Source organism: Malaclemys terrapin, chromosome 8, assembly GCF_027887155.1.
Source record: "Malaclemys terrapin pileata isolate rMalTer1 chromosome 8, rMalTer1.hap1, whole genome shotgun sequence".
In the NCBI taxonomy this organism is placed as follows: Eukaryota; Metazoa; Chordata; order Testudines; family Emydidae; genus Malaclemys; species Malaclemys terrapin.
Genome location: NC_071512.1, coordinates 3,654,193 through 3,667,437, shown reverse-complemented (window position 1 = coordinate 3,667,437; position 13,245 = coordinate 3,654,193). Strand labels below are relative to the sequence as shown.

The following is a 13,245-nucleotide window of genomic DNA, read 5'->3' as shown; positions in this document are numbered from 1 at the left end:
ATAGACACCTGGATTTTGAAAACCACTAATAGCTGATGATTAGAAGGTCAGAGACCAAAAAAATAAAAATAAAAATAAAAATAAAAATAAAAGCTAAACAAACGTAAAAAACAAAGAAAAGAGAGATAATGCTCCAAAAGCCATTCTCTTCTTTGCCACATGTATTTCAACATTGTTGGCCTAGGATGAAATTTACTATATTGATTTGTTACATGATAATCGGCTCATATCTTTGTTGTGTGCAGATTCTGATGTCACAGGGCAGAAACTCACATGGCATAGAGCAAACAGTCCCGAGTTGCAGGTGTAGGGAAACACTTAGAATAACACGATCTATGACAACCCATCTCCCTTGGTTTAATCCAAGGAAATTGGGTTTATTTATTTATATTTTTGGATCATCAATTGGAAAGGTATTTAAAAAGCTTTGGAAGTGTGAATGCAAAACCTTAGTTCCTCGGTCTGCATGGATTTGTATCAGATGATAAAGTGATAAAAAGTACATGTGTTTTATTCTCATTAATATCTGAATAAGAGAGAGACTTCCTCCACACCCTGCAGTAGCAATATGGTGTTCAAGCTTAATGTAGGAGTGTTGAAAAATCCAAACAGAAGTTAGATTTTCATATATTTTTAAAGCCTTCAAGAAAATGTGGCGTTCTCTTACATTAATTCTTTTGGTGTGATCAGACTAATACCACTTGTTCTGTAAATAGTGAAATTTAATTCAGATATCTCACTGGAGTTCCATTTGTAACATTTGCATACAGATTACATTCAGTTTTGGAATGGCTGCAGTACAGAAATATGACTACAAGACTAGCATGATTTCAAACCATCTGTGCCCACGCTATAGTCTGTATCATAGTTTGCTTACTGGACTTGACCATTGGCCTGGCAATAGAAATACAGATCACAAGAGATCATAAGACAGTGACTGGTTCAGAGCTGCGGGAAGCTCCTCTTCTACCTTCAGTGCAGCGAGAAAGAGGAAGGATTGGAGAGGGAAATGAAAGTGAATCCCTTCACTCCCAGGGCCTGGGGTAGGGAGAAAAGAATGAGAGAAAATAATGGGCGGAATGGAATTGCCCCAGTCCTAGTGTGACATTGTTTGTGATGCTGTGATGTTGTTACACCAATGCACGGTGAGGCTGAATTATAACAACAGGGCTAAGTCCCAAGACCAATATGAACAGCCAATGCCAGGGCATGGCTACACATTTATTCTGTAGTTCTCTGCACTGCCATTCAATGATACGTTGTTCTCTGGTTCCTCAAGCGTCTGTACTGATATCATCAAATGCAGTGCTCCACGTACTCTGCAGGAGTCTACACTGTTTACAAACAAACTCCCATGGAAATTCCTGCCATTAAATTGTAAGTATTGCAAGCTTTTTAATCTGTCTAAATAGTGCCTGGTCGTAATGACAAAAGGCGCTGCTAAACATGCGTCTGACGAAATGGGTATTCACCCACGAAAGCTTATGCTCCAATACGTCTGTTAGTCTATAAGATGCCACAGGACTCTTTGTGGCTTTTTGCTAAACTTGTGAGTACATTGTCTGGAGATGAAGGCTAAAGGTGGAGTATTTTGCAATCAAGGGAACTCTTTCAGTCCTAAAGGGAAATATTTTACACAGCTGTAGCCTGGAAGTCAAATCAGTTTGTTTTATTGCACATTTCTCGTTTATATTTGTAAGTGAAAGCGTGTAAATCTTTTGTGTGTGTATTTTGCTGGCTGCCCTGCTCTGGGAAAGCTCAAGGCGCTGGAAGACGGGCGGTGATGTATCGCCAGGGCTTTGAGGACCAGTATCTGATTTTCATGCAGCTTCAACAAATCAGAATTATTAAGGAAAGAAAACAGACAAATAACCTGCAACCCTAGCAAAGTGTTATAACACACTGGCTGTTGCCTTTCTAGCTCTGATCCAGGATCTATGCAATAGCATTAATATATGGAGATATACCTATTTCATAGATCTGGAAGGGACCCTGAAGGGTCATTGAGTCCAGCCCCCTGCCTTCACTAGTAGGACCAAGTACTGATTTTGCCCTAGATCCCTAAGTGGCCCCCTCAAGGATTGAACTCATAACCCTGGGTTTAGGAGGCCACTGCTCAAACCACTGAGCTATGCTTCCCCCCAATGGCCTTGTGGTTTGTTATGACAATTTACCAGCCCATGCACAAGAGCTATCCACTTGCCCATTATCATCATGTTAATGGTGCCTGTCCAAAAAACTTATTCACCCCGGCCATGTGCGCAAGTAGAATTTTGCAATGCCAACAAGAGGTTGCCAGGAGTGAATCATTTTGCATGCTATGACTTGAGTATGACGCTGGTGCAGAATTGGCGGAACTTCACAGGGTCTGCTGCATAGGAGTAAGACCTTTCCTAAATAAGGGTTTCCCCACTGCAGATTTATTCTGCATTTGCCCTAGGAACTGCTTGTTCCCATTTCAGTATTGCCAACCTCAAGCATTCCAAAATCATGAGTCAGGTCCCAAAATAATAGGAGATTTTTCAAACGGATCATCTGGGGGTGCTTTTTATTTGTCTTCAGGCTTCTGAGCGTTTAGACTGCACTTGCGTCACCTTTTCAAACTTTTCTCTGCAGTCATGAGAGCTGGAAACTTTGTTTGATAACGAAAGCAGAGATTCACCTGGAATCACATGAATCTGCGGTCTGGAGCTTTAAGGAAAACCCCACCTATTGTGAGACTTGTGCTAAAATGGATGGATGCTATTTTACATCCAATCCATCCATCCATCTTAGGCACTTATATGTCCCCCCCCCCCTTACCGTAGTGCCTCACAATCTTTAACATAACCTAGCAACATCCGTGGGAGGTAGGGAAGTGCTGTTGTCTCCCTTTTAGAGATGGGAAACCGAGGCCCAGAAGTTTGTCTGAGGTCACACCGGACATCAGCGACAGAGAACGGATTTGAACCTGGGTCTCCTTAGTCTTAGGCTCTCACTCTAATCACTATACCATCTTTCCTTCCTGTACCCCTCCTTATACCACTGTCTACATTCCCTGAGCAGCAGTGAAAGGCTCGCCAGATAAGGGATTACAATGCCCCTGTGAGACTGCTGTAGAAGCAAAGGAATGAACAGGTGAGAAACAAGTCAGACTGCAAGGCCCTCACCTTTGGTTCCTCCCATAACCCAAAGCAGCTGTTGGCTGGATTTGTGCATTTCTGGAAAAAAACTACTGCAGAATCAGGGAATTGTCTTTCTCATACCTCCGTTCCCCATGGAACTGAAGCTACAGCACGCAGGTTACAACTGTAGCCAGCCCCAAGTCCTGAACATTGCTCCACTTGCTCTGTAGCTCTAGTAGAAATGACACCATATGTCTAAATAACGCTTAGCTGAAGACATTCATCTTTGCAACACGCTGTTGCTTGCTCATGTGTGACATGTAATTGTGCTGATGATAATCTTGTGTGCAGAATTTTTTTAAACTGATCTACAGATAACACACACACTAATATTTTGTCTTCAAATTGCTTGTTGTTAGATTAGTAGGGATTATATAACGCTTTAAAAATCTCTTTTTTGCTGAAGAAGTGCATTTAATTAATACATAGGAAATTGTTTTTTTTAAGTGCCCATTAAATGTAGTTATTAAATTTTATCTTGCAAGTATAAGTGAAATAATCTGTGTTCATTTGATGTGTTTTATAGCTCGTATAGCAGTTAATTGTCTTTGGAACATTGATTCTTGGACATGTTCCCCTGTTTCAGGTGAAGTCATTATCTGAGTTTAACCTTCCCTTATATGGTGGGTAAAAATCGGTCTTTTTAATGTTTTTAATCAGATTTTTTAAAAATTTAAATACCGATTTATGTTTAAAAAATTTGAAAATTAAATTTGAAATTGTGACAACCTACATTAGATTTAAATTTACTAAAATATACTAAAACCATTTACATTAAAGGAAAAGAATAACATTAAGCAGTACCTGTTTGCTGCTGAAGTTTTAAAGACAGTTAAATCATTGAACTGGTGGCAGTCACTGGCTAAACACCTCTAGCCATGTTTGGTGAAGTGCTAAACCAGATTTTGACACCAGTAGCCTCTAATGCACATGCAGAAAGAATATTTTCTTCTTTTCAGTTTATTCAACTAGTTCAATATAAGTCAGGGCAGTACCAATTTAAACCGCCTCAGATTTCCAGAACAATAGCAAAGGCAAATTAAATAACCCCATTTTGAGCGAATGCTTTCCTACAGTTGCTGATCACACTTCAAAGACTTTGTTCTAGGGAAGTAGGCCTGTATACAATATCCTTTCCTGTGTGAGTATTTCACAAATAAAGGTATGCAGCATTTTTATACAAGTAAAAAATAAGTGAATCTTTTCAAGCACTTGTCTGAACTTAGCTTTCTAGGATATGGAAATAGGATGGCTTTTATATTGTGTGTGTGTTCTTGGAAGATCAGCAGCCTTGCTGCTAACATATCAAGTCTTCTGATGGCACTTCTGTTGCAGCCCCGTTCACCCAACCTGTCCTGACGGGGCTTTCTCTGACTCTGTTCCACTGATGTATATTGGAGCACATTCTCTAATAACAAATATCTTGGTTGAGTGAGACAGGATATCATCAGTGGAACTAAGTTGAATTTATAAGGAATTCTAAACCTAACGTGGACCTTGCAAGAAATCTATCAAGAAACAAATGCTATCTTGATGACAGTCATATAGTCCTTTGATCTATACTTAAAAATATCATAAAGCATTCTCTGTTGTTGGTTACACTGTCAGACAAATAATATATAACAAGGTCGGGCCCATCGTACACAGAAGAGACAGACCCTGCCCCAGAGAGCTTACATACTAAGTAGGCAGGACAGCAAAGGCGTGGAGGGGGAGACAGAGGTTAATTGACTTGCCCCAGGTCAGAGGGCAGAACAGTGACTCTCACAGGACTAGAGCTGAGGTCGTCCTCTGACTGCCAGTCCAGTGTCCTCTCTCCAGGACCCTGTGGCTTGCAGATGCAGTGTTGCTTCAGAAAATGTAACGAAGCTAGAGTTTGTTTTCTCCTATACGACATGTTTTACGTTACTTTATAACAATGAGTCGAAAATCTAGTTTTACTTTGTATCCGAGCAGTGGAGAAGTTTGTCTGATGACTTTCTTAGAAATTACAAATACTGAGTTTAAAAAAAAAAAGAAAAAGAAGGAAAGTTCCTTTCCCGTGAATGATGTGCCAGTTCTTTCCACCCCCTCAGAACTCCTTGTTCTCTGAATCAGCCACTGAGTTGAGACGACGACAAATGCTCCCTTTTTTTGCAATGGGACCATAGACATTTCGGAACTACCTGGCTCGACTAACTCCCAGCCTGCTTTCAGCCTTTGACCATCTGCCTCCCCCACCTGTATCCTGGCTTGCTTCTTAATCTCTTCCATGTGTTATGTCTTGTCTTTAGAATGGTAGGCTCATTGGTGCAGGGACTGTCCTAAATTGTGTGTTTTTACAGCACTTTGCACTCTGGGGCCCCACCTGGTGAATGTATTCTATTGCCTAACCTGCAGTTAGATGTTAAAAAATACTAATAATTTATAATGTGATGCTTCATGCTCTATTGCAAACGCATGCTTGGAAACACATTCAGTGAGTGCCCGAGTGGTGGTTCACAGTTCAGAGCATGGCAAAGAGGAGGGCAGCGACTATTCAGAGTGGAACATTAATTATGCTCTGCCATCCTCCTGCCCCGTGCTCAAGCCAGTTCTGTTATCCAAGTTCTCTGTCCAGTGTTTCAGAAAAAGATGAGAATATTGTGGATTCATTCCTGAAACAGTGGGAATTTTGCCTGAGCAGGACCTGAGGACCAACTTCAGGAGCGGGACTGGGGTTGATTGTTCAGGACGCTTTAGTACACTTTCTGCGGCATCTGTAGCTGTGGCAATGTCTAGCTTACCCTTAAATTGGGCAGCTATGTCCACTTCACTGTACATCATAGGCTTTACTGTCTGTTGGTGGAGCGCATTCGCCCCTCTGCAATGATTGGTCAGAGGAGCGTGCCCACCAGAATTCCCATATTCACAAGGACAACAGACATACAAACCAACAGTAATAAGATCTCTGCGATTTTGAAAAGGAAACCACATCAAGAAACCACGCTGAAAGAGTGCTGTTTGAAAGTGAAATTTTACAATTAAGGTGGGTCCATCCCATAGGAATCTGTAAAAACATTTCCTCCCAAGTGCAGCTTCGTGTGTTGCTTTGCTTTATGGTGGTGCCTTTATTATTAGCTGGCACCTCATAAGCTGATGAGTTATGGGGGGTCTTATGAAGCTGTTCACATTTGAGAGTTAATGAGAAAACTCCCATTAGGATGACATGTCATTTGTTTCATAATGAGCCACAAAAGCTGGCCAGTGACGGGAAAAAAATAATTAAAATGCTTGACAGACACCATATAGACTCAAATTTAATTACATAAATGAACAGTTGTATCCCAGAATGAACTCACTGTTTTAACGATAACAAAAATAATTGCTGAAAGTTTTAACTCTTTTTATAGTCTAGATTCCAGCCAAACTCTCTAATTACCTGTCCTATTCTTGTAGTATTAGTCGAGCTTTGGGGAATTGACACAGTGCATGCAGTCTATTCAAATGCCGAGGACATACTTTCTTTGGTAGTTATGCATTATGCATGGGAGAGCATAGAGAAGTTTGGGTTTTGGAAAATCCTTGTCGCTGACAACAAAGAAGGTTGCTCTGAACGTTAATTTCTCTGACTCAAAATATTCGAAGGCCCTGCCCAAACAAACAGATATGCATGTGCTTCACTTTACATGTGTGAGCAATTCCATTGACTTCAGAGCAAGCCAAAAAGGTGCCTGAAATGTCTAATAGAAACAGCCCTTGTGCAGCTGTGGTGTTAGGTCTGTGCTAAATCGGCACAGAACCTAGTTTGCTATGTGGAGTCTCTTTTCACAGAAGAATGGCACTTAGGGTACGTCCACGCTACCCGCCGGATCGGTGGGTAGCGATTGATCTATCGGGGATGGATTTATCGCATCTCATCTAGACGCAATAAATCGATCCCTGAACGCGCTCCCCATCGACTCCAGAACTCCACCAGGGCGAGAGGCAGAAGCGAAGTCAACGGGGGAGCTGCGGCCGTCAATCCCGCGCCGTGAAGATGGGAGGTAAGTCGATCTAAGATACGTCGACTTCAGCTACGCTATTCTCGTAGCTGAAGTGGTGTATCTTAGATTGATCCTCCTCCCCCCCCCCCACTCCCCAGTGTAGACCAGGCCTTAATGCCATTCAGGCTTTCAGCCCAGTGCATACGGAACAGCAGCCACAATCCCCAGTTACTGACTCAGAACTAACGTATCCTGAATGAAACACTACAATAAATACTGAAGATATTACTGAATGGGAAAGTGCCACACCCCCAGCTGGGGTAAGCCAGCACAGCTCCATTGACACCAGTTGGACTAGTCCCATGTGTGAAGTTGGAGTTACACTGATTTACTCCAGGTGAGGAGCTGGACCCCAACTTGAGCTTCCTCCCTGAGCCCATCTGATGCCCCCAACTTGCTGTTTCTCCTTGCCTGGACTTCTTCCTAATACTTTGACCCTGATCCTGGTACTTGCCTTGTAGCACTGAGGCCTAGGTTTGGAAGCTCAGACCTGTTGTGCTTAGATTAAGCTGTCTATTAAGTTATCACAAAGACATTTTACTCTTATGGGGAAAAAAACGCAACCATATTGAAAAGAAATGGGAATGGTAGAGGGATGGTGTACGGCCACATGAAAAGCAAAATAAATGTTAACTAGCGAGCTGTTTTCCTCGTTGGTATAATTTTAATAGAAATGCTTACTTTCAAGTCTGTGGTTTGAAAAGAATGTGTTGAAAATAGCACAACCAAAAAGGCTGAATACCTGGTGGAAAGAGAAATGACCCACTGTCTTTCATATTTGGGAGAAACAAAGGGTTTTGAAGCCAACAGCCCACTGCTGTTCCTTTGTGTAAAGTGCACAGCAGAGCTTCCCGTGGAGCGCTGGGAAGGAAGCCAGTGGAAACCCCGTTGGCTGCTTCTCTATGATGGATGACATTGGAGCGCATAGACAACAAAGCTTGGTAATTTTTTGTTCATTCCCCACTGGAAGCTCAGTCTGACTGAATTCACGGTCAGCATTGTGTGGCTGGAGTGTTATAATTGTATGAGTTTCTTCTTGTCCAGGAACCTGATTATAAAGGGCTGTTTTCAGTTGTCTTTTCCCTCTCTCCATCTTTGGGCCGGGTGGATCAACATAGCTGCATTTACTTCAAGCTAATCAATTACAGTGGCTGGTACCTTCCTTTGCCACTTCCTTACTTACCCATTTTCTTTATTCCCAGCATTACTTTCCCTTGCAGTTTTAGTGTAGAATTATAAAGAATTATAGTCCCGCATCTAGTGTAATATAATAGGCTTGGACTGGAGGGAGCAATCTCGTTTGTTTCTGTGCACTCAGGCTGTGTAATGGTGAGACCGTAATCCACATGGGTGGAACAGCCACGAGCCCAAACGTTAAGGATAAGGAATGTAAGGGCAATAAAAACAACAGTAAAGCACGCCATTATGTCTGCGGACTTCTCGCCTTTATCAGTCCTGGAGGCACTCAGCTTTCGGCCCCAGGCCTGGCAATGCCCCTGAGGTTCTGTACGCTCTGTTAGCATACTGGAATGAAATCAATATAAACAAAACACGTGGCTTTGGCAATGCTCATGAACATTACACTTTCCATTCTGGTACCAGGTTAGGTATGAAAAAGAATGCTGACCGCACAGCTCCGTAACAGACTGGGAGGATGATACGTGACTGGGAACTGGTTCCTGATTATCGTTTTGTTGATGACTGAAGCAGGGCAATAATAATTTTTCTCTATACAGCTCTGGTACAACAGCGCTGGGCTTTGGTTCTGGTGGCTTCAGGCCTGATCCAAAGTGAAGGGACACTTGCCTTGGACTTCAGTGGGTTTTGGAGGAGGTCCGATGTTACCAGAAAGAAACTGGCATGTTGGAGGTTAGAGAAAAGCAGCCAAAGTGATCAAGGTGCTGGAGAGACTGATTCATGAGGAAAGAGTAAGAGTGAAGTTTTTGGAGCACATAACGAAGCAGTTGTCATGCTGGGCAGATGTTGAGCTGTGATTATTGCTTTCTGTACAATGTGTTGGTTTCACTGCGATCTTGTCTCTCCCCCTCTGTCTGTTTGAACCTCGTACCTCTTGCCATAAACCAGGTTTGTACGCTCTTTGGAGCGGGGACTGTCTTTTGACTTCATGTCTGTGCGTAGGTCCGCGGGGTATCTGGGCACTATGGGGACACGTATAAATACTAATACATGGTGACGGAGTGCGGATCTCCCTGTTATTCAGGGAGTGGAATTATTTGGTGTGATACACAGATAGAATCAGAGGTTTAGAGGGGACCGCAAGGCTCATCTAGTATAACCCCCTGCCAAGATGCAGGATTTGTTGTGTCTGAGCCCTCCAAGACAGATGGCTACCCAGCCTCCTTTGGAAAACCTCCAGTGAAGGAGCGTCCATAACCTCCCAAGGCAGATGTATAACTAAGAATAGAAGGACAAAGTTAAGAAAGGAAAACTTGACATTCAGATCTATTAGACAGTGAAGTGATGGAAGCCCAGTCATTTGGTACAATACCACACAACCATGACACAAATTGGAACGCGTCAGTACATCTTTCATCTCTGCTCAGGAGACTCGCAGGAATCGGAGGAGAGCAGGTGCTGCATGTCAGGATGAATTGGCAGAAGTGTCTGGGATAGCACGGGAGCTGCAGGTCGAAGAAGATGCATCGACTAAGTTGGAGAGGAGGACACTGGAACAGGCTTGGTTTGCCAATTGAGACTGAAGTATATTGTGTGGGTGCCAGCGTTAGAATAATGAGGAATGCTGCAAATTAGAATTAGGGGAGATGAGCAGCGCTGGGTATGAGGAAACTTGGCAATGAACCTGGGTGCACTACAGCTGACTCAAACTAGTGCTTCTATCTTCTTACTCTCAGGAGTCCTAAACATTTCCCTCACAAATGTTTCTTAAAGACCACGCTTTTTTAAAAGGGTTGCTTGTCATTAGCACTAAACTGCTTCTCTACTAGCTTGCGGACAAAGTTAAAGGGGCACTGGTTAGCCATGCACTCTTACCGCTTTCGGTCTGGGAAGAATTTCTACTTGTTAATGATTAATTCAAACATTCCTTGTCATGGGTGCAGTGTGCATGGAGTGATAAATCTGTGAGGGGTTAGAGGTTGAGGTTTCTCAGTGCTGATAATTAGTTTGAGCCACAGGCTTTGCTTTCGTTGGCATTTTCACAGCATTAACCCAGACCTTGTCAATTAAAATCCAGACACATTTTGATGAGGGACATCTCCCTCTAATGATAATTGTAATAATATCACTTTTATTCATTTAAGACCTGTCAAGCAGGCCATGCTTCCTGGAAGATAACTGCCTTGGTTTCACATTGCCTAAGCAGCTGGGAGGCTGCTTCGCGTTTCTAAGGTGACATTTTGCCAAGCATCAAAAGTATCTAAAAGCAAGTCAGTCTGTAGCTACCCATCTTTAAATATTCACCAGCGTCAATTAATGCAGTTTTCCTGTACCTCGAGGCTACTTGAAACTGGTTTTCAAGATCTGGCGCTAATAAGCTTTTGATAGTTGTCTAAAGACCATGATGTGGGTTTATTTTATCTATTATTTGGCTTTCTGTGGTTCTCAGCATCATAGCATTTGAGCATCTCATAAACATGAATCAATTTATGCTCACTACCCCCTCTTGTTGAGGTAGGTATTTTTAGCTGCATTTTATCAGGGCGGGAGAGAGAGAGGTGAACCGAGGCACAGATTGGTTAAGTAACTTGCCCAATGTCACACAGGAGGTCTGCGGCAGAGCCAAAACCCAGCTCTTTTGACTCATTCTAATGCACGAACCACAAGACCATTCATCTATATGCATGGGTCTAAATGTTGTTTTATTTTGAATCTGTCCTGGAGACTGAGTTGAGGTAGAAATTAGATTATTTGATCTCATTTGAAAACCCTTTGATTTGCTAACATTACATGCAAAATAAAAAAGTGGCTATCACGTGTACGATTTCTGCTGGGAAAATACATTTCAATTCTCTATGGTAGAATGTTAATGAGCAGATTCAATGAATAAACAGAAGAACAGGAGTACTTGTGGCACCTTAGAAATTTAGTCTCTAAGGTGCCACAAGTACTCCTGTTCTTCTTTTTGCAGATACAGACTAACACGGCTGCTACTCTGAAATGAATAAACAAGAAGTATGGGCTGGATGAATGGACTGTAAGGTGGATAGAAAGCTGGCTAGATCGTCGGGTTCAACGGGTAGTGATCAATGGCTCCATGTCTAGTTGGCAGCCGGTTTCAAGTGGAGTGCCCCAAGGGTCGGTCCTGGGGCCGGTTTTGTTTAATATCTTTATTAATGATCTGGAGGATGGTGTGGACTGCACTCTCAGCAAGTTTGCAGATGACACTAAACTAGGAGGCGTGGTAGATACACTAGAGGGTAGGGATCGGATACAGAGGGACCTAGACAAATTAGAGGATTGGGCAGAAAAAAACCTGATGAGGTTCAACAAGGACAAGTGCAGAGTCCTGCACTTAGGACGGAAGAATCCCATGCACTGCTACAGACTAGGGACCGAATGGCTAGGTAGCAGTTCTGCTGAAAAGGACCTAGGGGTCACAGTGGACGAGAAGCTGGATATGAGTCAACAGTGTGCTCTTGTTGCCAAGAAGGCTAACGGCATTTTGGGCTGTATAAGTAGGGGCATTGCCAGCAGATCGAGGAACGTGATCGTTCCCCTTTATTCGACATTGGTGAGGCCTCATCTGGAATACTGTGTCCAGTTTTGGTCCCCACACTACAAGAAGGATGTGGAAAAATTGGAAAGAGTCCAGCGGAGGGCAACAAAAATGATTAGGGGTCTGGAGCACATGACTTATGAGGAGAGGCTGAGAGAACTGGGATTGTTTAGTCTCCAGAAGAGAAGAATGAGGGGGGATTTGATAGCAGCCTTCAACTACCTGAAGGGGGGTTCCAAAGAGGATGGAGCTCGGCTGTTCTCAGTGGTGGCAGATGACAGAACAAGGAGCCATGGTCTCAAGTTGCAGTGGGGGAGGTCCAGGTTGGATATCAGGAAAAACTATTTCACTAGGAGGGTGGTGAAACACTGGAATGCGTTACCTAGGGAGGTGGTGGAGTCTCCTTCCTTGGAGGTTTTTAAGGCCCGGCTTGACAAAGCCCTGGCTGGGATGATTTAGCCTGGAATTGGTCCTGCTTTGAGCAGGGGGTTGGACTAGATGACCTCTTGAGGTCCCTTCCAACTCTGATATTCTATGATTCTAACACTAGAACATGGGGAGCGAACATTCAGGCAGAGATTTTGGATAAGTCAAACACTACACTATAGCCCCTACCTAATACTAAGCATATGTATCGCTACACAGTTAGAGGTCTACACCTCTGCCTAGGAGCCCTTGGCATGGATTTTAAAGGAGGAGGAGGGAACATGGAGGAAAAAGCAGAGCTGAACTGATTGAGGGCCGGAAATGGTTCCCTGGTCCATCACTTGTCTTAAAAATAGAGTAATATCCGCATACTTGGATTGTAAATCTCTTGGGCCAGGGACCATCTATTTGTTCTGTGTTTTTACAGTGTCTATTACAATAGAGCCCTGACCTTACGGGGGGTGGGGGGAGGCGCTTAGGTGCTATTGTAATAGAAATCATAATTAATAATAGTAACAAAGTTGTATTATTCCTATAGCAACAAGAATAATGGCCCCACCATTAGTACTTCTGAAGCAAGGACACAAAATGCACTGTAAGCAGGAAAGCCAGACACAATATATTGCAGAATGAGAGAGTTCAGGATTAATACTTGAGTAGTAAATGGACTTCTCCCTCTCTTGACTGTATTTTGAAAGTTCCAAATTCTTACTACCTGTGTTTTTCCCCCCTTTCCACCAGGGAATTACCAAGCAGATAATCTGAATTCCAGTGGATGCAGAAATGGCATGGAAAACATTACAGCTTGAATGTTGTAAATATTACCATTTTTTCCAGCAAGACCTTTAGTAATTGAGCTGTGTATTTACATCTCTTGTTGCTTTTGTTAGAGGAGAACATTAATCAGCATTAGGCGTGATCAACGGAACCTGACCTACTGTGGTCAGTTAAATAT

The 13,245-nt window shown here is 42.9% G+C and overlaps 1 protein-coding gene across 3 annotated transcripts in view; it reads left to right on the top strand.

Moving 5' to 3' along the window:
* Window positions 1–13,245, top strand: part of SGCD (sarcoglycan delta) — a 503,319-nt gene that overhangs the window by 198,461 nt on the left and 291,613 nt on the right. The gene's annotated exons all lie outside the window — the stretch shown is intronic.